A 25,972-nucleotide genomic window follows, 5' to 3' on the forward strand; every position below is an offset into this window, starting at 1 on the left:
TAGTTTTTGATTTAGCTGTCTTAGCAGTTAAACAGTATACATAACTGCTTCTTTAATTCATTTCTATTATGTGTAAATTTTTGAGCTCTTGAGACGTCATATTTTATAATGCATTATTTAGTCTCATATTAAAAAGTTAATGCTTAACTTTATCAGATTCCCTGAGGAAGACAGGTACAACCAGTCTTTCTCTCGGGCTTTAGGAAATGTACATGTATTGCCTTGATGTCAAAACTGTGAATCATCAGGTGCCCACAATCTATATTTATCCAAAACATCCAGAATTTCAGAAAACATATTATGCTCACTTATATTATAAAACAAGGTGAACCCAGCAAAAGACTCAGCTAAAGTTAAATGTCTCTGGACAGATGGCACTTTATGCTATATTATTTTTGTAGTCATTTCTTGATGGCAAGAGCTACAACTTTTGTAAGTCCTCTGCTGTCTGGATGCCAGTGCTGACTGATATGAGACAAGCAAACATGCCTACTCATTTTGCAGAGCAGAATATTGTTTTACTCTTTTTTTTGCAGATATCCTTGCCATGCCAAGAATTTTGCTTGTCGACTTGTTTTTTTTAATAATTATTGTTTCATTATGGCTGAAAAAATTAAATTGTAGCTAGTTCTTGTTAGCTAAGAAATATAGAAACAGCAGGATAGGCATCATAATGCACAGACAAAGATTTCTTGAATTTGATAGGAAGAATGCTGTTGGCCAGGATTTTCCATGCAATATTTTCAGTATGTAATTATTACCATGCAGTTCAGTGAGTTCTTCAAATTAAAATCTAGAACATAGGCGCTTCAGCTCCTGAACACTGTGGCAGTTTTTGTTTGACTACAGTTTATAGGACTTTTAACTTCCTAGACCATCGGAAGTCTCTTTTGTGGGTTTCTTTCTGTGTGAATCACCACTGAATTTACATGATCTTAAGTGGATATGCAGAAGACACATTTCTTTTCTTGAATTTCACGTCTTACTAAAGGAAGGCAATTCCATTCCTAGATATATTTTTTAAGTCACAGTATTCTCATATGACTTGTATTTCTATCCAAACTTGCCTTGGTCAATGACTTTTTAATCCCTCTTAATGTTAACCCCATGTTGTCTCCTGGGCATTGCTTCACATCAACCTTTTACACATACAGACAGAAACAATTCATGCACTTAGTGACCTTGAAGCTTCCCAAGATTCTTTCACTAGCCCATTCGTTCAATGCATGAAGGTACCTTAAACATTTCCCATTCTTGCCTCAATGAACTCAAAAGAGGAGAGTAGCTATTCTTTTTCAAAGCAAAAATATTTCTTTTTGTCATTTAGCCCTTTTTTCCTAATTACTGATGAATACTTATGGAAGATATGTCATTTTTGAGCCTTACTGCTGTTGTTATAAATGTTTCCACTCGTTGGCTGCCACTGGAAGCAGATGGTAGGCTGACAAGATCTATTTAAGTTCTGAGTGCCCTGAAGGAAGTAAAAGCAGTAAAGGGAGGTAGTTTTAAGTGTGGTGAGTGTAAATCATACCTTCATCAGCATAATTGCAAAACTAGACTTCAGTGCTGGAAGAGAAACTTCTCATACAGCCATCTGTGCTACTTCAGCAATCTTCACCAATTTTCATCTCTGCCACCTATGGTTTATGTATTTCTTAACGTTAGTGATTTTTGTTCTATGGGCCTGATAAGAACTACTGCAATCTGCTGTTGTGATCATTCCCCTCTTGGAACATGATCTCTATCACTTCTTTTCAGGTGTATCATATAGACAGTGAACAGTAAAGGTATAGGATCTGAAGTTCTCTGTGAAGATGCCCAGATATTGCCTTTGGCTAAAAAGAGTACCATCTTTGGCTGGGTTTCAAGTGTAGGCAGTTCAGTTAGTTATCTGAGGATATGAATTTTGAGGATGGCATTTGCTTTTAGAAGATAGACTACCACCAAGAGATTAGTAGGTTGACAGGGGGCAGTCTACAAAAGAGACAGGAATAATATTATTTACAGAATCACAGAATCACAGAATGATAGGGGTTGGAAAGGACCTCTGGGGATCATCTAGTCCAACCGCCCTGCTGAAGCAGGGTCACCTACAGCAGGATACATAGGACCTCGTCCAGGTGGGTTTTAAATATCTCCAGAAAAGGAGACTCCACAGCCCCTCTGGGCAGCCTGTTCCAGTGCTCCATCACCCTCAGAGGGAAGAAGTTCTTCCTCATGTTCAGCTGCAACTTCCTATGCTTCAATTTGTGCCCATTGCCCCTTGTCCTATCACTGGGCACCACTGAAAAGAGTCTGGCCCCATCCTCCTGACACCCACCCTGAAGATATTTATAAGATCCCCTTGCAGCCTTCTCTTCTTCAGTCTAAACAACCCCAGCTCCCTCAGCCTTTCTTCGTAGGAGAGATGCTCCAGTCCCCTCATCATCTTCGTAGCCCTCCGCTGGACTCTCTCCAGTAGTTATAACAGTAGGATATATGTCCCAGAAAGGCTTTGCAAAGTTATTAAACTTTTCGCAAGGGTATGACTGGCAGCAGTGAAAGCCAGGTTCAAAGTTGAAGGTGTCACTACTAACAGGCTGGCTCAAGCCTGAAACCGTAAATCCAGAGAAAGTAAACTAAACTTTCCAACATTCTGTAAGCAGCTTTTTGCTAGTTTCAGACATTATTCAGTAAGCTTAAAACCTGATATTTTCATTAATAGAAGAAAAATCCAACAAGATAAATAAACAGGATAACACGCAATACCACAATTCCTCACACAATTACGTATTTATAACATTTCATTCTAAGTTTAGGATTGTCAGCTATTGCTGAATAGCAATGCCCAGTGTGAACAACACTGCTATTATGGTATGAGTTACTTCTGCTCACTGTTTACTCCAATTGTCGCATTCCTCTAGCCATTCCTTGCTCTGCTTTTTGATGCTAATCATGCAAGGTAGCCCAGCAGAGGCACAAGCCGATTTTTGTTTTGCAGCTGAGCAAATGTGGGATTTTTCTGAGTACAAAATACAGTCTTCTGCCACATACAAAATTCTGCTTTTGATCAAATGAAAGACACATATATATAAGTCTTAATTTCTTTCTAAGTTCTCACCACTGAACCTCAGTGTTAAAGGCTGTTATTTGAAGGTACATGGCCACTTATCCCTTGTATATTTAAACATGGTGATGCATTAAATTATTTTTATACAGTTTGAAAGCTGTGAACACTTCTGATTAAGAAAGATGTGGGGGAAAAAAAGCATTATAATTAAAAGTTACTCAAAAACTGAGTAAAAGTAACAACCTATTTGTATTGTATTATGTCTGTATTATAATTGTTGCCCTAAAAAAGGCAAAATCTAACCTGAGAGCAAACATGTGCTAGTGAAACAATCAATGTAATTATGTGACAAAAATATGGAAAGAAGCTGTTCCTTGATTTTCATATAAAAATATTTCCTACCTAGATATATAACTGAGGAGACCTAGAAAATAGCTAGAATTTTTTTTTTTGCATTTTTAATGATAATAAAATAATATTCGTAAATTACAAAAAAATATTTGAAGGTGGATCAAGCAATTTATAGAAAAAAAAGGTAACATGTTTAACAAGACAAAAATCTAATATATTTAAGAATATTTAACACATACATTACTTTTCATTATGTACATTATAACACAACTTTGATTTTTAAAAATAGAAAAAAGGAAGACCCAGGAAAACTGCCAAAGGTTATGTAAAATAAGGAGGTGATTGGTGACAGCCAGCATGGCTTCACTAAGGGAAAATTGTACCTGACAAATTTGATGGCCTTCTATGATGGCGTTACTGCGTTGATAGATAAGGGAAGAGGAACTGATGTCATCTACCTGGACTTGTCCAAAGCACGTGACGCTGACCAGCACGACATCCTTGTCTCTAAGTTGGAGAGACGTGGATTTGATGGATGGACCACTCACAGCCAGGGTGGAGAAAGGATTGAGAGCAGCCCTGAGGAGAAGGGCTTGAGAGTGATGATTGATGAGAAGCTCAGCATAACCCAGCAGTGTGCGCTTGCAGCGCAGAAGACCAGCCATATACTGGGCTGCATCAAAAGCAGTGTGGCCAGCAAGTCAAGGGCGGTGATTCTGCTCGTCTACTCTGCTCTGGTGAGACCCCCACCTGGAGTCCTGCTTCCAGCTCTGGAACCCTCAGCACAGAAAAGATATGGAACTGTTGGAGTAGGTCCAGAGAAGGGCCACAAAAATGGTCAGAGGGATGGAACACCTCTCCTACGCAGAAAGGCTGAGAGAATTAGGGTTGCTCAGCCTGGAGAACAGAAGGGTCTGGGGAGACCTTATTCAGCCTTCCAGTACCTGAATGGGTAAGCTAAGAAGAAAGCTGGAGAGGCACTTTTTACACAGGCCTATAGTGATAAGACAAGGGGAAATGACTTTAAACTGAAACAGGGTAGATTTTGATTAGCTATAACAAGGAAATTCTTTGCTATGAGGGTGGTGAGACACTGGAACAGGTTGCCCAGAGAAGTTGTAGATGTCCCCTCCCTGGAAGTGTTCAAGGCCAGGTTGGATGGGGCTTTGAGCAACCTGGTCTAGTGGAAAGTGTCCCTGCCCATGGCAGGGGGGTTGGAACTGGATGATCTTTAAGGTCCCTTCCAATCCAAACCATTCTACGAAGCTAGGATTCTATCAATCAGGCCGATTAGACTAAGTCTAACTCACCTGAGACCATTCTTGAGGGCCTGTGAAATATTCAGACAGAAAACAGCTTACAATTTTAAAGTATATTTTCAGACAGGATGTTGGGAAGAAAACTGAAAATCTGAAGTGAGAATGACTGAGGTAGGGTTATCCACATGATACAAGATACATGGAAAAAAATGTCACCAGCCCAGCTCCATGTTCAGGAAACGTTCACAAATTTCTAGCAAGCCGGAAGCTTTCTTGATACCCCTAGAGCCATTCTCTGAAACTGATCTTTTTTCCAGTGATTTCACTTGTAGAATTTACAAGACCATCAATGTCACTTAGCAGCTGCCAGGGTTAATGAGGCACTGGAACAGGTGGCTCAAAGAAGTTGTGGATGCCCCCTCCCTGGAATCGTTCAAGGCCAGGTTGGAAGGGGCTTTGAGCAGCATGCTCTAGTGGAATGTGTCCCTGCCCATATCAGGGGGGTTAAACTATGTGATATTTAAGGTCGCTTCCACCACTATTCTATGATTCTATGATACTTTTATAAGCCAATGTTATGTTGCTTGCCATCTTGACATTAACCCAGAGACCTTGCTAAAAGCTGAAAGAAACTTGGCTTAACAAACTGTCCAATTGCTGCAATAGCTTCACATCCTACAGAAGAAAAAATATTTTACATAATATTAATTTAGTTAAAAGGTCAAAAAATCTGAGACTGAAACTAAGAAGATCAGTTGAAAAAGAAAGGTTAAAAATGCGTAGGACCAAAGCACACATGTGCATGTGAGACAAAAGTTTGGTTTACTCTAGTAAAATGCCCTTAAAGGAGGGCCTATGATATGTATCTACTCCAGAAAGGGAAGAGTCTCATGTTACAACAAGCCTACTCCTGACCAAGGTGTTACATCCATTCGAATCCAAGTAGAAGCGAGCTCCACATACAGCTCCAGAATACCTCCAGTCAAACTCACTTAGTTTGCATCGTTCATATCTCACTGCACACTAGAAGCGTGACGGGGATAAATTTTCATAGTGAGGGTGAATGACCTTGTTCAAGGAAAGAAAAACCTAGTTAGACATGTTTTGTTGTCTGCTGTTGGAATTACAGAGTGGGATTGAAAGGCATATGAAATTCAGCATTTGTTTATAATTAAACTCTCAAATATAAATTTGTCCTGTTGAAACTCAGCCTTTTATAGGGACCTAGATGCACCTGAACTAGAACTGAAATTTCTTTGAGGATAATTCTGACTTAAAATCACTTTATTCTCTTTTTGTGTAGTCATTACACAAGTCAGCCACTGAAAATAAATGAACCGTGAGTTAGGAATACATTATGGGAAAATTACTGAGTGACAGAATGCAGTGTTTCAACTGGTCAAAGTACTATTTAGTTAAATAAAACCTGAAAGTCTGGGAAAAGTATACTGAGAAAGCAGCTAAGTTCTTGAGAGTGGGATAGAGCTAGTTTGGCTAATAAAATTTTATGTCATTATAAATATGCCCAGATTTATATTTCAGGTAGATTTTTCTGAGAAATAATATTTCATTTGTAAGACTCAATAAACAACCATGAAAATATTTGTTTTGAACTAGAAATTTGGGCTACATTAAAAACAGGAGCTAAAATAAGTTTAGAGCTACTGACATCTCTAGCTGTCAATTTTATTAGTAAATTGCATCTTATTTTAATACTAGTTTTAAGGTCAGAATGCTCCATGACCATCTACTTAAAGCACTTTAAATCATCATATATTTAGAATATCTCTGCTGTACACTTCCTCAATTTTTCTAAGTCTAAATAGCTTCCTCTGTGTGGATAAGCCTTCTGAATTATGTCTTTCCATCATATGCACCATGTTCTCTGTATAGAACTTTTACCTTCATAAGATAACATCTTCATTTCTTAGGTGTATTAAAACAGAATGGACTTGTGCAGCTTCAGAACTTCATTGTATTATTCTTCAAAATATCAGCCAGAACTATGCTTATTGAAAAATAAATGTGTGAAATATAATTAAGGGAATATGCCAAAGCTCTCCTCTGCTCAGTTGTCATGGTTGATTATCTTAAAGGAAAGATTGTCTGGATGGAAGGACTGGCTTCACTGAAGTCAACAACAAACATCGTCTTGACAGGATTATAACCAAGATTTCCACAGAGTAAACTGTATTGAGGTAAGATGAGATTTTTTTTGAAGCAGCCTTGTCCCCTGAACTGCATGCTTTCAATGAGTCACCAAACCAAATCTGACAGCTTTGAAAATCTCATCCATAAATCACAACTGGAACACAAACCTGGCAAACTCACATAAACACATGTAAGTGAATGTCTCCCAGTGAAGACAGTTCCAACCCCAAGTTCAAAAGGAATGAAAACATGTCAGGGCTTAATAATGTCTAACTTTTAGGCCCGCTGTCTAGCTTTGAGGCATAGGCATCTCCAGTAGCTCTCATAAAACTTAGTCCCAGTTACGAGAACTAGACCCTGTTAAGTAACTGAAAATACTGTGACATAAATTCCCCTCCCTTGCATCTCAACGCTTTGTTGAGCCTCAGAAAGGATCTTTTACACTTGGGGTTTATAACCAGCAGTGTCCAAAAGCTTTCTCTGAAAAATCAAGACAGACGAAGCCTAGGAGTCTCCTACACCTTATTATTAAACAACTCTAGATCTGAAGCACTAGATTTGAATACAGGAAAAAAAACGTGCTCTTCCCTTGTTTGCTCAGATCTTAGCTTTCCCTTCACTGGATAGTACAAAAAGTCACAAGCTGGAACCCGTTCAGAGTGAAGGGGTGCTGTTAATTCTACAGCCTTCCTTTGAAGCCATTCCACTCTGCAAAAGAGCACAAAACCTTGAACATGTCAGAGATCAAGAGCACGTGCAAGATTGACTAGACCAAGAATTCGGACATTTGTCTGTCAAGGGAAATTCAAAGGTTCCGGTTTATCGTCTCATGCTTTTATCATTCATCTGTACAGTCTTTCTGAATTAAGGATAATAGGACAGGATTTGCTTAACCCAGGAGAAATTATAGCAATTTTACAGTCTCTAGCAAGTTAATATTAGCAAATTGTGGGCGCAGTAAATGTTTATGAAATTAAATACATTGTTCAGTTAATGATCTTTGTTGGCAGCAGACCCAGAATGAAGGCTGCTTAATGGGTGTAGGTAACTCCTGCTGACTAGCTTGGAGAAAGATATGTGGTGATGACAGCCCTCAAGTGAAAATAGAAATATGCATAATTTTAGGGCCTAAAATGCCTAATAGGAAACCACATCAAAGAGGATAATTCTCGTGATTGTAAACCTATTATGTGAGTTTTGCATAAGCAAACCTTAGAGACATAAAAGCACTTATTAGGAATTTTCTGTGAATAAACAGTAGCAATGACTATGGTTAAATGCCTCTCTCCATCTTTTTTTTTTCATTTTTCTTGCAGGAGCCATCTAATGATGTATTTTTTACACATTTTACTAAGACATTTCACAGTATAATTGCTACTCTGTGTTTCAACATCACAATAATTGGCACCACTCTTCAACAGAGTGTCCTTTATGGTGTCCTAGATGTCCTACAGTTTAACATGTCATACTAAATCTATTTCATAAAATCAGAATCATAGAATCATAGAACAGTCTCTATGTCTTTCTTATAAGCCCCATTTAAGTATAGAAAGGCCATGATAAAGTCTTCCCGGAGGTTTTCTCCAGGCTTAACAACCTCAACTCTCTCAGCCTTTCTTCAGAGGAGGGGCGTTCCAGCCCTCTTATCATTTTTGAGACCCTCCTCTGGACTTGTTCTAACAGGTCCATGCCTTTCTTGTGCTGGGGACCTCAGAGCTGGATGCAGTACTCCGGGTGGGGTCTCACCAGACTGGAGTAGATGGGGACAATAACCTCCCGTGACCTGCTGGCCACACTGCTTTATATGCAGCCCAGGATACGATTGGCTTTCTGGGCTGCAAGTACACATTACTATCTCATGTCCAAATTTTCATCCACCAGTATCCACAAGTCCTTCTCTGTAGGGCTGCTCTCAATCAATTCATCCCCCAGCCTGTATTGATATTGAAGATTGTCCCAATCCAGGTGTAGGTCCTTGCACTCGGTCTTGTTGAACTTCAGAAGATTCACATGGGCTCACTCCTCAAGCCTTTCAGAGTTCCCCTGGATGGTATCTCACCCTTCAAGCATATCAACTTCAGCACTCAGCTTGGTGCCATCTGCAAACTTGCTAAGGGCGCACTCAATCCCACTCTATATGTCATTAATAAAGATATTGTACAGTACCCATCTCAATACAGCTCCATGAGGGACACCACTTCTCACCAGTCTCCATTTGGACATTGAACTGTTGACTGAAACTCTTTGGTTGTGGTCATCCAGCCAATTCCTGATCCTTAACCTCTGTTTCTCGTAATGTTTTGAGTGACTTCAAAACCTGCGTATGGAGAGAGGGAAATCTAGGTCATCAAGATTAATGAACCTCATTCAGTATTGGGGTGAGGAAGTAAAGCCAACTTGTTACCCCGGTTAAATGTTTTGAATATTTTAACTACGGAGAATGCAAAAGTAAGCTTTCCTGTAAATATTTTTATTAATACTCATATTATATTTACGCATAGTGTGTGTGAATGTGCAGAGACAGATACAGAGACAGAGACAGGGACACAGAGAAAGAATTACATTTAATTGCTAATTTTGTATCATCACATCTGTCTGTTGAAGAATAGATCAGGCATGTGAAGAGAGGAAATAGATCACTGTCTGTTTCAGCAAGTTGCCTTGTGAGAATGTGAGGGTAAGGAAAATTAGGGAGCTTTTTACCTCACTCTATCTGTCCAATTCAGGGGAAAGCATATCACTTCTGAGGAAAGAACTTGAATATTTGAGCTGGAGATGTTATTGGTCCTCATGTATTTGCAGAAAGTTATTGCAAAATTGAGATGCAAACATAGATGTGGCATTTTGAAAATGTGTGTGGGAATGCTTTGTGTCAGCTTCATCATTCAAAATTAAATGGTTTTGTACATTTTCATTATGCTTGTATGTAAGCCTGCATTTTGGGTTTGCACCTTTATGTATGACGGTCAAGATCTGATATAACAGGATCTTGATGCTAGGATGCAAAATTCATGTTTAGGCTCTTAAGAATGAGTCTTGGTTTTCAAGAAATATTCATTACACCAAAACCAGTAAGAGATGCTTGTTCCTCACACCAAATACGTAGGAATCTAAGTAGCATTTTATGTAAAGGATTTGCAAAGTATTTTATGTAAAGTGGATTTTAAAAAATTGCCTCTCTTAGAACTACAAAATTAGTTGTATACTGAAATCAGCCCCTCATGCTTAGATTCAACTGCTTAAAACCGCAGACCTAAGAAAATAAGAGCTAGGTAATGCCTATATAAGGATACTTGTGCACTGTGAAAAAGTTGTCATAATATGGTGATATGCTATATTTAGAGCAACATGTCTTTATTTTCCACTATCTATATTTAATGCACGTTTCCATCCATTATTCAGTGGTGGTACCTTAATCAAAATTTGCTTCTGGATTTACCTTCAGAATCCATCATTACTGGATTTGAGAAAGAAAACCTTTTTTAATGCATTACCCTAACTTTTATGTCAAGAAAGGAGTTCCATTTTGATGCTGAAAGACAAGAACAGGTAACATAAGTGTGAAAATGTTCTGCAAGATCAGGTCTTTAGTTTGACATTTCTAGTACCTGAAATTTGAAGAATGTTTAGCACTGAATGGCTCTTCTTACGTCTAAAACTTAACTCCCACTCATTGCCATTTGTTACTGTGACTGAGTAGCATGTCCATCGATTAGATATCAGATCATCAAGCTGAGCATTCAGAAAATAAGAAACACATAATAGTGGCCATCTGTGAAGAGACAGGTTAACTGACTTGACATAGAAATTTTCCATAGAATCATTTGTTTGCTTTGACTAACCAGACCTTTTCTCTCTGCTTGCAATCACATTAGTCACTCAGTACGCTCTTTCTAAATTCAGCAACAAGCAAGAATCCTGCAATCAACAGCTCTCTTCACCATGTAATGCTGACTTTTTAACATAGGAGATCTACTTTGCGCATTCAATGAAGGAAACGGGAATGGACAGGGAAAAATAGTATGCGATCATGTAAAGGGACATCATGTAAGGGAAACCTAAATTCTGTCATATTTTAACAGATTGTAATATCTTGACAGATTTTAACAGCGTGATGGCTGCAAATCTCTGCTCTTACGTGCTTTGCATGGGTAAACAACATTTCTTCGTCTCCCTAAAAAGCAAGCTTGAAAACCACAAATATGATCAAATTGATACTCATTTTTAGGCACAGAACTTAGGAGATATGAATCACCTTTCACGGGTTTCTGTGCTATCTCTCGCTCTTATTTAGGCAGATTGGAGAAGCTGGCTTCTAACTTAAATGCCTTGATTAAGTCCTTGAAGAGAAAAAAATAAAAAAAAACAGAGAATATCTTGAGCCTATGTTTTGATAATGCCATTTTCATACAGCCATTATAATGAATGTCTTTTAGTTGTCCATTTATGCTATTATTTCTGCCACTCATAGGAAAAAATGATACAGCTTCAGTATACTGTTATTTGATAATATTTTGCCCATAAGTATTTTTTTCTTACATACAGTACACATTGCAAGATAATTCATAGACTCTTTTGATATTTTTCATTTTTCAAAAGCTGATACATCTGTACACTCTTCTATTACAGAACTGATAAGACAAGATGTATCTAAAAATGAATCATCTAAATAATGCAGTATGTTCAAGCATATACTTGTCTCCCTCAGAGTCCCACTAATCTTATTTGCCAAAAGCTCTCACACACTTGTCCAAACAATGAGCACCGTCTCAGAGCTTGATCTCTCCAGGAAAAAATACAACGCAGAGAAGGAAAAGAAAAGCAGTCTGATATGAAATGTGAGGATAGTAGGGAGTAAGAGGAAAATCAGATGATGAGGTCTTGTTAAACAGTGGCAAATATCCCATGGAAAAAATTCTTACATTGCAAGGGGATAAATAATTATTTTGTCTGAGCCTATATGATCACAGAGAGGAACAGTTCTTACCATACGTCTCATTACGTAGTCTCAGCCCAGGCTATACTAAGACAAAGGTATCTGAATCTGAAAACAGATGCGTAAAAACAGAAGATAATTCAGCTGACAATACAGTCACTCCTTTCTTGCTTCCTTGAAACAAATTAGTTCACAGTAGAGCACATATAAACATAACCCTGAACTTTTTCCTTTTATTCTGAAAGAGTCTCTCCTTTTAATTACCAGTCAGAGAAAAAGCCCATTTTTATTTCAGAGATAAGATTAATGAATCTCAGAGCAAGGTTTACACCTGAGTATGCTCAGGCTGCAGAAGTCCTTGAGGAAGCCCAGGCTTTCTGCCCTGGTTTTCAAAGAGTATCGCAGCAGCCAGTAGGTTTAGAGGCCAGTGACAGTAGGGATCAGGCTGTGTGCTCTCCTACTGAAACCCTTTCCTTTGTGCATGGGGGTTTGTCCAACTCACTAATGAACTTCAGACTGGAATAACTAGTGAGGCGCACAACTGGAATGACAAGAGTGAAAGCCAGTAATTGGAGGAGCGGGCCAGGACTCAGACATGGAGATCTGATGGACCCAGCTCATATTTAAGGACCCTATGAATCTGTGAGTGTTGCAATCACAGAGAGCAAGACTGTGTGCATGTCTCAATGGTGAGCCTCAGCCAGAAAGGAGCAGCGAGACTGGGCTGTCTCTGTGTTTTGGGGAGTGCTATGGGGTTTTATGCAGTATCGGTAAAGGAACCTGTGCTTGTCTGTGTGGCTGGTTGTGTTAGTGTCCTCTGTGTGTTTTGTGAGTTGTGTGTATCTACCTCTTGGAGTTCATCTTCAGCATTGCTGATGGCTGGACTTGCAAAGGGAAGCAGAACAGAGCACATCAGGCTGGCATGGGCAAGAACTCCAGGTCTGCAAGTACACCAGATTCACCTCCCCTGGGACATGAAGGAGGAACCCATGCGATCTTGGACAGTGCTGGATTCAGATATGCCTTAACGAAGACAGCCAATAAGGGTGCCAGGGAATGAATGGGATGCTGGTCTATAGGCTAGTAATTCCCACAGTGATGCCCGCAGCATAAGAAGGAAGGTTGTTTAGTCTCTGTGGTTTCTAGAAAATGTTTGTTGTGTTTCCAAAATAGGCAAAATGAGCAATGACGTTTTTGAAGGACTGTTCCTGTCATCACATCTGTTCTGAGACCTGTTGAGGAAGGCACTGTTTTCAGATGCAATGGGTCTGCCAAAGTTTCTCTGCTTGTTGACTGTGGACAGCCTATAACAGGATCCTGAGGTGGATAAATAGTGGCTGAAGCCCTGTGTTTTTCCTGTTCCCGAATGTTCTCATGAAGATTTTGAAACAGAAGAAGGCTGGTTAGAACAGAATAATCAGTATGCACAGGAATGAATTGATGCAGCTGACTGATGAAATGCAGAAACACAGTTACCATTGGAAAAAACCATTCTGCTTGATAATTTTCATACCTGCTCTTCAAGCAGCAGCACTTAGATACTTCCTAAAGGTGACCCTGTCAACTAAAATCCATAACTCTAGGGGATACAAAAATCAGATGTATAATAGAGGTATTTTCTTACAGCCTGTTACAATTTCCTGATGATGTCTTCCCACAACAAAAGTCCTAGCAAATTTTTGTTTCATTTTCAATGAAGCTTATGACTTCAATCAGTGTATGTAGTCAATGTATACAGTCATAATTGGATTTTATTAATATTAACAACATAAGTTCCAAATTTAGCCTTTTGTTACACTTTATCGGACTTGATGGAAAGACACTGAGTTTAACAGCTTGCCAATTTTTCTAGGAATATCAGCTGGTCCAATGAAAGATGACACCTAACACTATAAAATTCACCAGGACTTTAGAATATCCATCTGTTACACCCCTGCCAGCTATTTATATTTTGCTCATGCTTCTTAAACCTTGACCTATGGTGAATCTTAACATTTATTTAAAAAACAAAGTTTAGCTTTCATCAAAACGTTCCCCAAAACTGGAATTTAAAAAAATGCCTCATTAACAATCTGTGGAAGATGTCTTGAATTTTCAGTTTGTGTTTGGCAGCTGTGCTGTTACAAAACTCACTGTCTGAGGGCTGCAACATGCTCAAGTGCAATAGTCAGGACCAAGACACTCATGTTTTAGTTCTGCCTTCTGTAAATCTCGTAGCCTGCACAGTCAAGTGTTTGTGGTAGGGGCTGAGTCATCCATTTTCTCCTTGATAAATATGACAATCATTTTGCTTCTGCAGTAGAGAAATAATTAGGTTTAGATCTGATAACTGTTGCCTGTGTTTTTGTAGCACCTTTGTTCACTGCCTTTGGAGTTTACAGGCCATGTGGCTGATTACATCTCTTCAGGAACTGAAAAAAGCTCTTGTGGAAAGGCTTCATACAACTCCTGTGAGCTGCCTCTAGCAGACCATCATTTATCTTTATATATGTTTAGGTAGGCTTTTGCGGGTGAACGGGAGCCAGTCCTAGTTAAATTTTGAGCTGACTGGAATTGGTGTAGGTGCATTACTGCATGGTGGAGCCTTAGTAAGCATACTGTCTTTTCATCAGGATTTAGCACTACACCAAGCACTATGGTAACTGCATAGTATAAACATCCATCTGCCTGGACTAAGGCACCAATTTGTAAAACAACCCAGGGGTTTGGTTGTTGTGGGTTTGTATACAAAGTCAGTTCACATTTATCCACTTTCAAATTTATTTCTATGGCTAATTTTTCATCTGCTGGTGAGAATTAGATACACCAGTACAGTCAGCAACCTAAGGTTCACGGATCTTGATTTCAATGCTTCCTATGCCACGGATTTTTTAAGTGGTCTTGGTCAAGACTCTACCTTTAGGTTCCTCTAGAAAACGAAGAAAGTAATTTGATTCTGCTTCTCAAGGTAGGAAGAAAATTTAGGTTTTGTAAATGTTTCAGATACTAACATGAGGGAATTCTAATCACTTAATAGACTTTTGTTTACTTTTGTTAGTATCCTTCTGAAGAATGCATGTTTTAGACTGCCACAAGGGATGGAAACAAAGAAAGAACAAACTAATATTAAGCAAATCTATAGGAGAAAGTGAGTGATCATGACATTAAAGTGTATAAAGGTGTCTCAGTGGTGGACTCCATCCTCATATACACAGATGAGCGGCCATATGGCCAAGGGAGGATGAAGTGATACAAATGTGTGTGACACATCAGACAGTGGGGAAGTGGTTGGAGGACAGAGGCTGAAGCTCTTTGGCTCCTTTCACTCAGTACTGTGTATGCAAGCCTCCTCCTGGGGGAAAGAAGCCTGAGGCAAAATGTTCATGTAACAGAACTTTACTACTTCTTTTGTATTATACTGGATATCGCTAAACATCATTGTATTGCACACATCACTGCTTTTTTTTAAAATTCAATTGGTTCATTTTTTTTTTCCCATAATGGCTGAGTGTATGATTCTCACTCTGTTAGTTTGAAAGCATTACTACTTAATCTGTCTTCTATATTACTTCTAAAAGTATTAAAAATTCTCATGTATGGAAATTATTTCTTAAGGATAACACTTTAATCCAGACACTCCTTGGAATTCCAGCTTATTATTAATCACAATTTACTGGGTTTTATTTCTTTTTGCTTTCATGAAAATGGTACAATCCAGCTTTTTTGTGCAGTCACATGGAAGAGTTAGATGCAGTATCTTGCTAAATTGAGTATCATTGGTGCACATCTTCTGTCATTTTAAGACTCTCAAAAGAACAGTGTGCATGTCAGACACAGTTTGTCATTTGTAAACTAGATTAATCTTATTTCTCATTAATGGATTTTCTTCACTTGTTAATTTAAATTTGCTAATTGCTGTCTTCTTTCTTTTTTTCCAGGGAAAACTAACATTAAAACAATCTTGGCAATTTCCTAACACAAGCTTTCTCTTCTTTCCTTTAATTTGTGACAAAAAAAGCAATACTTTTTTCACCTACTCCTTTGAACAATGACTTTTTACCACTTCGGATCAGTTTTCTTCATTTTGTCTACTCTCCTTTTACCCTATGTTTTATTCTTTATCTGTGCACTCTTGCTAAGACTTCTTCATCTTTGTTACTAGGTCATCCATCACAGCTGCCAGATATTACACCTTTTTTTGGCAGCCGGCTTCCATCGCTTTCTTCTATTATTAGATACTTTTGCCTTCTGAAGTGCCAGGCACTCTCCACGTCTAATAGGTAATGTACTCAGCAGAAGAAAACATTATTATGACTTAGATTATTTTCCTGCAAAACAAAATAAGTGTCATAAAACCCAGAAATTCCTGTTTATTCCCGTAGCTGAATTACTATCATAATGTGTTGTGTAAATAAAGGTAAGAATTGGAATGTATTTTTTAGGAAAGTAAAAATATAAAATCATAAGAACAGACAAAATTTCACCTATACAGGTACAGTTATCTTTGGACATATAGTTACTTACATTCCCATAGGCAGAATAGCAATTTTCTTTTCCACCCAAATCCTGTCATTATATGCTGAATTCAAAATAAAAAATCTTCAATACAATTAACAGAAGAAAATTATATTAAAACAAAAAGGGCAAAAGGGATATTTTTCTTTGGCAGCCAGACGCTCAAATTCAAAGCTCAAACTGTTATCATTTGAAAGTGTAGCACCATTCACAAGCTGCTATAACTCAAATTCTGCCTTACAGCCAGTGGCTAGGTGTCGGTTATCCTACTGAGCCACAGGCTAAAACTCCACTTTTATCAACTCTCCTCCCTTGAAAAACACCTCTAACACCAGGAAGAGTTCCATTCACTTTACACAATTTTGTGTGTCTAATATGAAATATGTGCTTTATCATGTGCCAGCAGACCTCAGAACCTTTGCTACTCTTCCACATAGAATCATAGAATCATAGGTTGGAAAAGACCTCTAAGATCATCGGGTCCATTCATCCACCCAGCACCACCATGCCTACTAAACCATATCACAAAGTGCCACATCTACACATTTTTTTAAACACCTCCAGGGATGATGTTTCCACCACCTCCCTGGGCAGCCTATTCCAATGCCTGACTACTCTTTCTGTGAAGAATTTTCTCCTAGTATCTAATCTAAACCTCCCTTGCTGCAACTTGAGGCCATTGCCTCTCATCCTATTGATAGTTACCTGGGAGAGAGACCAACACCTGCCTACTACAACCTCCTTTCACATAGTTGTAGAGAGTGATAAGGTTCCCCCCTCAGCCTCCTGTTCTCCAGACTAAACAGCCCCAGTTCCTTCAGTTGCTCCTCGTAAGGCTTGTACTCTAGACCCCTCACCAGCCTCATTGCTCTTCTCTGGACATGCTCCAGCAACTCAATGTTCTTCTTGTAGTGAGGGGCCAAAAACTGAACACAGTATTCAAGGTGCGGCCTCACCAGTGCCGAGTACAGGGGCATGCTCACCTCCCTACTCCTGCTGGCCACACTATTCCAGATACAAGCCAGGATGCCATTTGCCTTATATTAATAATACTAATATATTATACACATAGTAGGAGAAAAAGATACAGAGGGCAAGTCTTTCAGAGAAATTGGTGTTGGGTGAACATTTTGTTCTGCAAATTGTCCTGGTTTGGCTGCGACCGGCAACAAAAGCGCCATGCGGCCACCCCTCCCCCCGCCGGGGTGCGGAGGAGAACGGAAAGAAACAGGCAGAAAACTGGTGGGTCGGGATAAGGGCAGTTTAACAGAACAGCAAACAAAGGAAACAGGAACAACAACAATACAGATAAGGAGAAAACACAACACAAACCACCCAACCTGCAGAGCCGCTCTCCCGGACAGGACCGGCGCCGCACGCTACCGAGCCACGAGTGAGTTTCCCCCGCCCCGCTCACCCCCACCAGAACCCAGCATGACGGCACATGGTATGGAATACCCAGCTCTGTTTGGCCAGGTGGGGTCAGCCCGCCCGGCTGTGCCCCTTCCTGGATTCTGGTGAAAATTAACCCTGTCCTGGCCGAACCCAGGACATTATCCACCCCTTATTCCATAACATCTACGTCATGCCCAGGTCCCCCATTGTCCAGTTGATCAACACCACTTCTACTGTCTCCAGATATCATTCCCTTAGTCTATGGATCATCACTCCAAAGTGTCCTTTGAGTTCATTTAATCCATGACTTCGGGCTCCATCTGTCGTAAAGGTCTTCCGTGGCAGGAGAGGTGATGGGTGGTCACCTGCTGCATCCAGAGCTCACGGCTGATGTATCTGGTGCGGCCCGTGCCCACAGTCTGCAGGAGCTGTTGATCATGATGAAGTTGCTGGGTGCCAGTTGTTGAAAACCAGGTCCAGTCCCATCATCACTGTGCTCTGCTACGCTTCATCAAAAAGTCCATCCTTCTTTAATCTGGAGAATTCTTACTATGATACTACTGGTATAACATAGAACAATTATAACAGTGGTAACAGAGAGTGACAGGGTTATTTTAACAATTAACTTTATACAATTTATTTATGGACTATTCTCCCCCAAAATCAAATCCCCATGAGGTATACACATCGGACTTCTCCATCCTTCCACATTACCCACCAGGTACACCCAGGTCCTTGAGAAAAAGCAATCCCGCGGACGGGCTTGCCTTTGCCTGAGGCAGGACTAACCCAAACCGTCTTCCCCAACATGTTCCGTATGTGCACTACAGGGACTTTATCCCCTTCTACGGGGCGCTGAGGTTTTGATTGGGCAGGACCAGCCCGGTAGGTGGATCCCCTGGTGTTAACCAACCAGGTGGCCTTTGTTAGATGAGTATCCCAGTTTTTAAAAATTCCACCCGCCATTGCCCTCAAAGTGGTTTTTAGCAGCCCATTGTACCATTCGATCTTTCCAGAGGCTGGTACATGGTAGGGGATGAGATACACCCACTCAATACCATTTTCTTTGGCCCAGGTGTCTATGAGGCTGTTAAGAAAATGAGTCTTGTTGTCCTACTCAATTCTTTCGGGAGTGCCATGTCGCCACAGGACTTGTTTTTCAAGGCCCAGGATGGTATTCCGGGCAGTGGCATGAGGCACAGGGTAGGTTTCCAGCCATCCGGTGGTGGCCTCCACCATTGTGAGCACATAGCGCTTGCCTTGGCGGGTTTGCGGCAGTGTGATGTAGTCAATCTGCCAAGCCTCCCCATATTTATATTTTAGCCATCGTCCTCCAGACCACTGAGGCTTTACCCGCTTGGCTTGCTTGATTGCAGCACATGTCTCACATTCATGGGTAACCTGTGCGATGGTGTCCATGGTCAAGTCCACCCCTCGGTCAAGAACCCATCTGTATGTCATGTCTGTTCCTTGGTGGCCCGAGGTGTCATGGGCCCACCGAGCTATAAAGAGTTCACCCTTATGTTGCCAGTCCAGATCCACCTGAGCCACTTCAATTTTAGCAGCCTGATCCACCTGGTGGTTGTTTTGATGTTCCTCAGTGGCCTGACTCTTAGGGACGTGGGCGTCCACGTGACGCACTTTTGCAACCAACTGCTCCAGACGGGCAGCAATATCTTGCCACAATGGGGCAGCCTAGATAGGTTTGCCTCTGCACTGTCAGTTGTTCTTCTTCCATTGCTGCAGCCACCCCCACAAGGCATTGGCCGCCATCCAGGAGTCGGTGTAAAGACAGAGCACTGGCCACTTCACTGGCAATGTCTAAAGCCAGCTGGACGGCTTTCACCTCTGCAAACTGGCTGGACTCACCTTCTCCCTCGGCAGTTTCCGCGACTTGTCGTGTAGGGCTCCATACAGCAGCCTTCCACCTCCGCTGCTTCCCCACAATATGACAGGACCCATCCGTGAACAAGGCATACTGTTCCTTATCTTCTGGCAGCTGGTTATACAGTGGGGCCTCTTCAGCACGTCTCACCTCCTCCTCTGGCGATGCTCCAAAATCTTTGCCTTCTGGCCAGTCCATGATTACCTCCAAAATTCCTGGGCGACTGGGGTTTCCCATTCGGGCGCGCTGGGTGATCAGCGCGACCCACTTACTCCACGTAGCATCGGTGGCAAGATGCATAGAGGGGACCCTCTCTTTGAACATCCAGCCCAGGACTGGCAATCGTGGTGCTAGGAGCAGCTGTGCTTCAGTGCCGACCACTTCCGAAGCAGCTCAAACACCTTCATATGCTGCCAGAATCTCTTTTTCAGTGGGAGTATAGCGGGCCTCCGATCCTTTGTATCCCCCACTCCAAAACCCCAGGGGTCGACCTTGAGTCTCCCCTGGTGCTTTCTGCCAGAGACTCCAGGTTGGGCCATTCTCCCCGGCTGCGGTGTAGAGCACGTTTTTAACATCTTGCCCTGACCAGACTGGACTAAGGGCTAGGGCATGAACTATCTACCGTTTAATTTGTTCAAATGCCTGTCGTTGCTCAGGGCCCCATTCAAAATCATTCTTCTTCCGGGTCATGTGGTACAGAGGACTCCCAATCTGGCTATAATTTGGGATGTGCATCCTCCAAAAACCCAGAACACCTAAGAAGGCTTGTGCTTCCTTTTTGCTGTTTGGTGGAGACATAGCTGCTATTTTGTTGATGACATCCATTGGGATTTGACGGCGCCCATCCTGCCATTTTATCCCCAAATACTGGATCTCTTGCGCAGGTCCCTTGACTTTACTTCGCTTATGGCGAAACCGGCTTTCAGAAGGATCTGAACTATTTTCTCCCCTTTCTCAAAAACTTCCTCCACTGTGTCACCCCATACAATGATGTCATCGATGCACTGCAGATGTTCTGGAGCTTCACCCTTTTCCAGTGCAGTCTGGATCAGCCCATGGCAAATGGTGGGACTGTGTTTCCACCCCTGGGGCAGTCGATTCCAGGTGTACTGGATGCCCCTCCACATGAAAGCAAACTGTGGCCTGCACTCTGCTGCCTAAGGAATGGAGAAGAATGCATTAGCGATGTCAATTGTAGCATACCACTTGGCTGCCTTTGACTCCAGCTGATACTGAAGTTCTAGCATGTCTGGCACGGCAGCACTCAGCGGTGGTGTGACTTCATTCAGGCCACGGTAGTCTATTGTCAGTCTTCACTCTCCAGTAGATTTTCTCACTGGTCATATGGGACTATTAAAGGATGAGCGAGTCTTGCTGATCACTCCTTGACTCTCCAGCTGGCAGATCTGCTGATGAATGGGGATAAGGGAGTCTCGGTTGGTACGATACTGTCGCCGATGCACCGTTGTTGTTGCGATTGGCACCTGTTGTTCTTCAACCCTCAGCAACCCCACAATGGAAGGATCCTCTGAGAGACCAGGCAAAATGGACAGCTGTTTAATTTCTTCCGTCTACACAGCAGCTATGTTAAAAGCCCACCGATACCCCTTTGGGTCCTTGAAATACCCTCTCCTAAGATAGTCTATACCAAGGATGCACGGAGCCTTGGGGTCAGTCACAATGGGGTGCTTCTGCCACTCCTGCCCAGTGAGGCTCACTTCAGCCTCCAATACACTCAGCTCTTGGGACCACCCTGTCACTCCCGAATTGCAAATAGACTCAGACCCTTGGAAATCTGATGGCATTAAAGTACACTGTGCACCAGTGTCCACTAGAGCTTTATACTCTTGTGGATCTGACGTGCCAGGCCACCGAATGCACACCGACCAATAAACACCGTTGTCCCTTTCCTCCACTTGGCTGGAGGCAGGACCCCTCTAATCCTGGTCAGAGAATTTGCTGCTCACCTACTGTAAAAATGACTTGGAGGTCCCTTCCAGAGGATCGGAATCAAGATCAAACTGTCTACCTGGTCTGGAGAGCTGGCTGCTGGAAACTGGAGCGACATTTTTCCTAACAGAATCCCCTTTGGTGATTGTTTTACCTTGCAACTCATGCACGTGTGCCTCTAGACTTGAGGTGGGTTTTCCATCCCACTTCCTCATGTCCTGTCCGTGGTCATGCAGGTAAAGCCACAGGGTGCCCCGTGGTGTATAGACTCTGTATTCCCTCTCCTGAGCAGAGAAACGCTTGCCCCTAATAGCTGAGATGCTGGCCCGTACAAGTGGGGAGTAGGACCTACTGTCTTTCATTTGTCGGACCTCCCGGGCCAGTTTCTCCACAGCTGAGACAAGGGAGGAAGAGAGACTTTCCTCATATTGCCGGAGTCTGACAGCCACCTCATCCACTGTTGGTGCCTCTTTACCTTTCCAGTCTACTATTGCCAGTGAGTTGGCATATGAGGATGGTGCGCTCCGCACAAACTTCCTCCACATAGATGGTGTGCACTGGACTTCATCTGGGTCTGTGGGTAACTGCTCATCGCACAGCTGATTCCCTCAAGTACTGAATACCCCTTTCCATATGGGTCCACTTGCCAGGGTAGCATACAAAATCATCACTGAAGGGGTACCTCTCCCTCACGCCTGACAGAAGTCTCCTCCAGAGGCTGAGGACTTGTTCCTTTTTCCCAATGGCCTTGTCAATGGCCCCTTCCCTGGCCAGGGATCCCAGCTGCTTGGCTTCCTTGACCTCTAATTCCAAGCTGCTGGCCCCATTATCCCAGCACCGCAGCAGCCAGGTGGCAATGTGCTCGCCTGGGTGGTGGCTGAAATCTTTCCGCATGCCTCGCAGCTTGCTCAGGGACAGGGGCCGTGTGATGATCTCTGTCTCTATCTCCCACGATGACCCTGGCTCATTGTCATCCCTCCCGGAGCGATCTGCTCTCTTTGTGTCTTTCTTTAGTTTTACAGGGGCAACTGCTACTGGCACTGGTTGGTTACTGGGCTCAGCCGTGATGCCTGCGGCTGGAGCTGGGGCTGGAGCAGCTGCCTTGCCTGCCGGGGGAGCTGGGACAACGTCAGTGGCTGCAGCAGCTGTAGTGCCGGTTGGGGGGGCTGTGACTGCCTGCTGGGCTGGAGGGGCTGCAGTGCCGGCTGGGGGGGCAGCACCAGTCTCAGTGCCTGCCGCCTCGTTTCCCCCCCCTTCTCCTTTAGGGCACTGCATCGGGTTGAACAGGGCTTGGTAGGCGTGGGCCAGACCCCAGCACATTGTGGTGATTTGTGTCTCTCTGGAGTTCCCAGGGTGGCAGCACACTTTTTGCAGATATTTTACAAGATTGTCTGGATTCTGTACTTGTTCAGGGGTGAGTTTAAAACACATCGGTGGTGTCCACTGCCCTAGGTACTTGCCCATGCTGTCCCACACACCCAGCCACTCACAGCTATCCAGCCCCGGGGCAGGTCTCTGCATGATGTTCTTAACTACTTGTTTAACCCTAAACAAGGCCCAAAACCCATTCAGGAGGCATAATAATAGGAGCGAGTTGGCCTGAGCATCCCACGGGTACTCGAAATTCTCAAAAGCCGTTAGAAGTAGCCTAAGGGAGAGAGGAGGGGCGAAGGAGTGGGGGAAAGTATCCCCTCCGGTTTTCCCCACAGGCTGGGTTCGATTATTAACAAATTGTAAGACACAGGATCTGAGGTACGGAAATGATCACAGTGCCGCAAGCAAATACAAGCCTAATTTCATGCACAGTGATGTTATCATATCGTAAGCCGGTATCATACAGTACAGCAAAATCATCATCCTGGTCCTTTTCCCCAAGGTAATGAACAGCATGGCAATGAACAGATACAGAAAATAAGGATTCAAATACCAAAACCATATGAACAAAGTCAGCAATATTTTTACCGGCAACTATTTCATTAACACAGTAAATGCATATAACAAAAAAAAATTAACAAAAATCTAAGAAAGCCGTTTTAACACTGGCTGCTCAGCCCTGCCGTTATCCCCGCCCCACACTTGGGTGCCAATTTAATGTCCTGGTTTGGCTGCGGCCGGCAACAAAAGCGCCACGCGACCGCCCCTCCCCCCGCCGGGGTGCGGAGGAGAACGGAAAGAAACAGGCAGAAACTGGTGGGTCGGGATAAGGGCAGTTTAACAGAACAGCAAACAAACGGAACAGTAACAACAATGATAAAGATCAGGAGAAAACACAACAGCAAACCGCACGACCCACAGAGCCGTTCTTCCGGACAGGACCAGCGCCCACGCTCCCGAGCCGCGAGTGAGTTCCCCCAGACCCGCTCACCCCCACCGGAACCCCGCATGACGGCACATGGTATGGAATACCCGGCTCTGTTTGGCCAGGTGGGGTCAGCTCACCCAGCTATGCCCCTTCCTGGATTCTGGTGAAAATTAACCCTGTCCTGGCTGAACCCAGGACACAAATAAAGAGAGGTAAATAAAGGGATATGAACTGCAGTTTTAAGAGAAAATCCTCATGAATCTCTGCTAAGGTATCAGCTCTTGTTTGTATCTCAGGTAATCTAAGAAAATGGGTGTCAAAGATCTTTAGTTCCATAACTTGTAAATTCACAAATTTTTGCCCTCTAACTCCCCATAACTCCTTATAATCAGTTTTAGTTGAAGTCTGACATTATTCAGGGTGCTGCTGCTTAGACTGGAATGAAAATTCCTTTGATACTTCTCCAAAGCTTGTATTTTCGTTCACTGGTGGAGGGTCAAGGAAGATATAATTGCATTCCTAGCATTTAGTGTTCTGCTTCTGGTCTACCAGCTACTAAATCTCATTCATTAACTTTATTAATGTTATATTAAAAAGCAAACCAGGAAAGAAAAACTGCCAAGAATGTTGCCAGTATTGCTTAGCTTTTTCCATCAAAGTTAACCTGTTTTCTTGACAAAGTTTTTGGTCATTATTATTTTACGAATTTAGGGATCCCCAGGAATATATATAGCCTATCAAAATTTGGGTATCAAGATTCTTTTTTCAGCATGGCTTGATATAGATTTGCTTATACCAAGAAATAAAAAGTAACATATGTCCTCTCAACTGGCTGAATGGCAGGGCTCAGAGGGCTGTGATCAGCAGTGCAGAGTCTAGTTGGAGGCCTGTAATTAGTGGGTTTCCCCAGGGGTCAGTACTGGGCCCAATCTTGCTCAGCTTATTCAGCCGTGACCTGGGTGAAGGGACAGAGTGTACCCTCAGCAAGTTTGCTGATGACACCAAACTGGGAGGAGTGAGGGATACACCAGAAGACTGTGCTGCCATTCAGCGAGACCTGGACAGGCTGGAGAGTTGGGCAGAGAGGAACCTGGTCGAGTTCGACAAGGGCAAGTGTAGGGTCCTGCACCTGGGGAGGAACAACCCCATACATCAGTACAGGCTTGGGGCAGACCTGCTGGAGAGCAGCTCTATGGAGAGGGACCTGGGAGTGCTGGTGGATGACAAGTTGACCATGAGCCAGCAGTGTGCCCTGGTTGCCAAGAAGGTCAATGGGATCCTGGGGTGCTTTAAGAAGAGTGTGGCCAGCAGGTCGAGGTAAGTTCTCCTTCCCCTCTACTCAGCCCTATTGGGGACTCATCTAGAGTACTGTGTCCAGTTCTGGGCTCGCCACTTCAAGAAAGATGAGGAGCTACTGGAGAGAGTCCAGCAGAGGGCTAGGAGGATGATTAGGGCACTAGAGCACCTCCCCTATGAGGAAAGGCGGAGGGAGCTGGGCTTGTTCAGCCTGAAGAGGAGAAGGCTGAGAGGGGATCTTATAAATGCTTACAAATATCTGAAGGGTGGGTGTCAAGAGGACAGGGCCAGACTCTTTTCAGTGGTGCCCAGCGACAGGACAAAGGACAACGGGCACAAACCGAAGCATAGGAAGTTCCATCTGAGCATGAGGAAGAACTTCACTCTGAGGGTGATGGAACACTGGCAAGGGCTGCCCAGAGGGGTTGTGAATTCTCCTTTTCTGGAGGTATTTCAAACCCACCTGAACGAGGTCCTATGTATCCTGCTCTAGGTGACCCTGCTTTGTGCTGGGGGGTTGGACTAAATGATCTCCAGAGGTCCCTTCCAACCCCTACCATTCTGTGATTCTGTGAAATACATCTGCATTAATCTTAAACATCGGGAAAGCTTAAAATGGAAACAAAGCTAAGAAAAAAGGAAGTTCCTGATGGCAAGTTTGGAAAGACTGTTATAGAAAGCTGTACAACATATCCGAACCAAGTCTCTCCCAACTCTTATATAAGTTTTCTCTAAGACATGATTCTTAACCCTGAACAGGTCAATGATAACAAGTGCCTACAGTGTTGCCTTCAGATATAGGACAAGTGTTTAGGCTCTCTTATCCCACTCTGTTCTACTTCAACATTGGCGTGATTTCACTGTATGCAAATAAATCTTCAGAGTCACTCTTGGAAATGTCTAC

This window comes from Opisthocomus hoazin, chromosome 1 (assembly GCF_030867145.1).
Source record: "Opisthocomus hoazin isolate bOpiHoa1 chromosome 1, bOpiHoa1.hap1, whole genome shotgun sequence".
Classification (NCBI taxonomy): Eukaryota; Metazoa; Chordata; class Aves; order Opisthocomiformes; family Opisthocomidae; genus Opisthocomus; species Opisthocomus hoazin.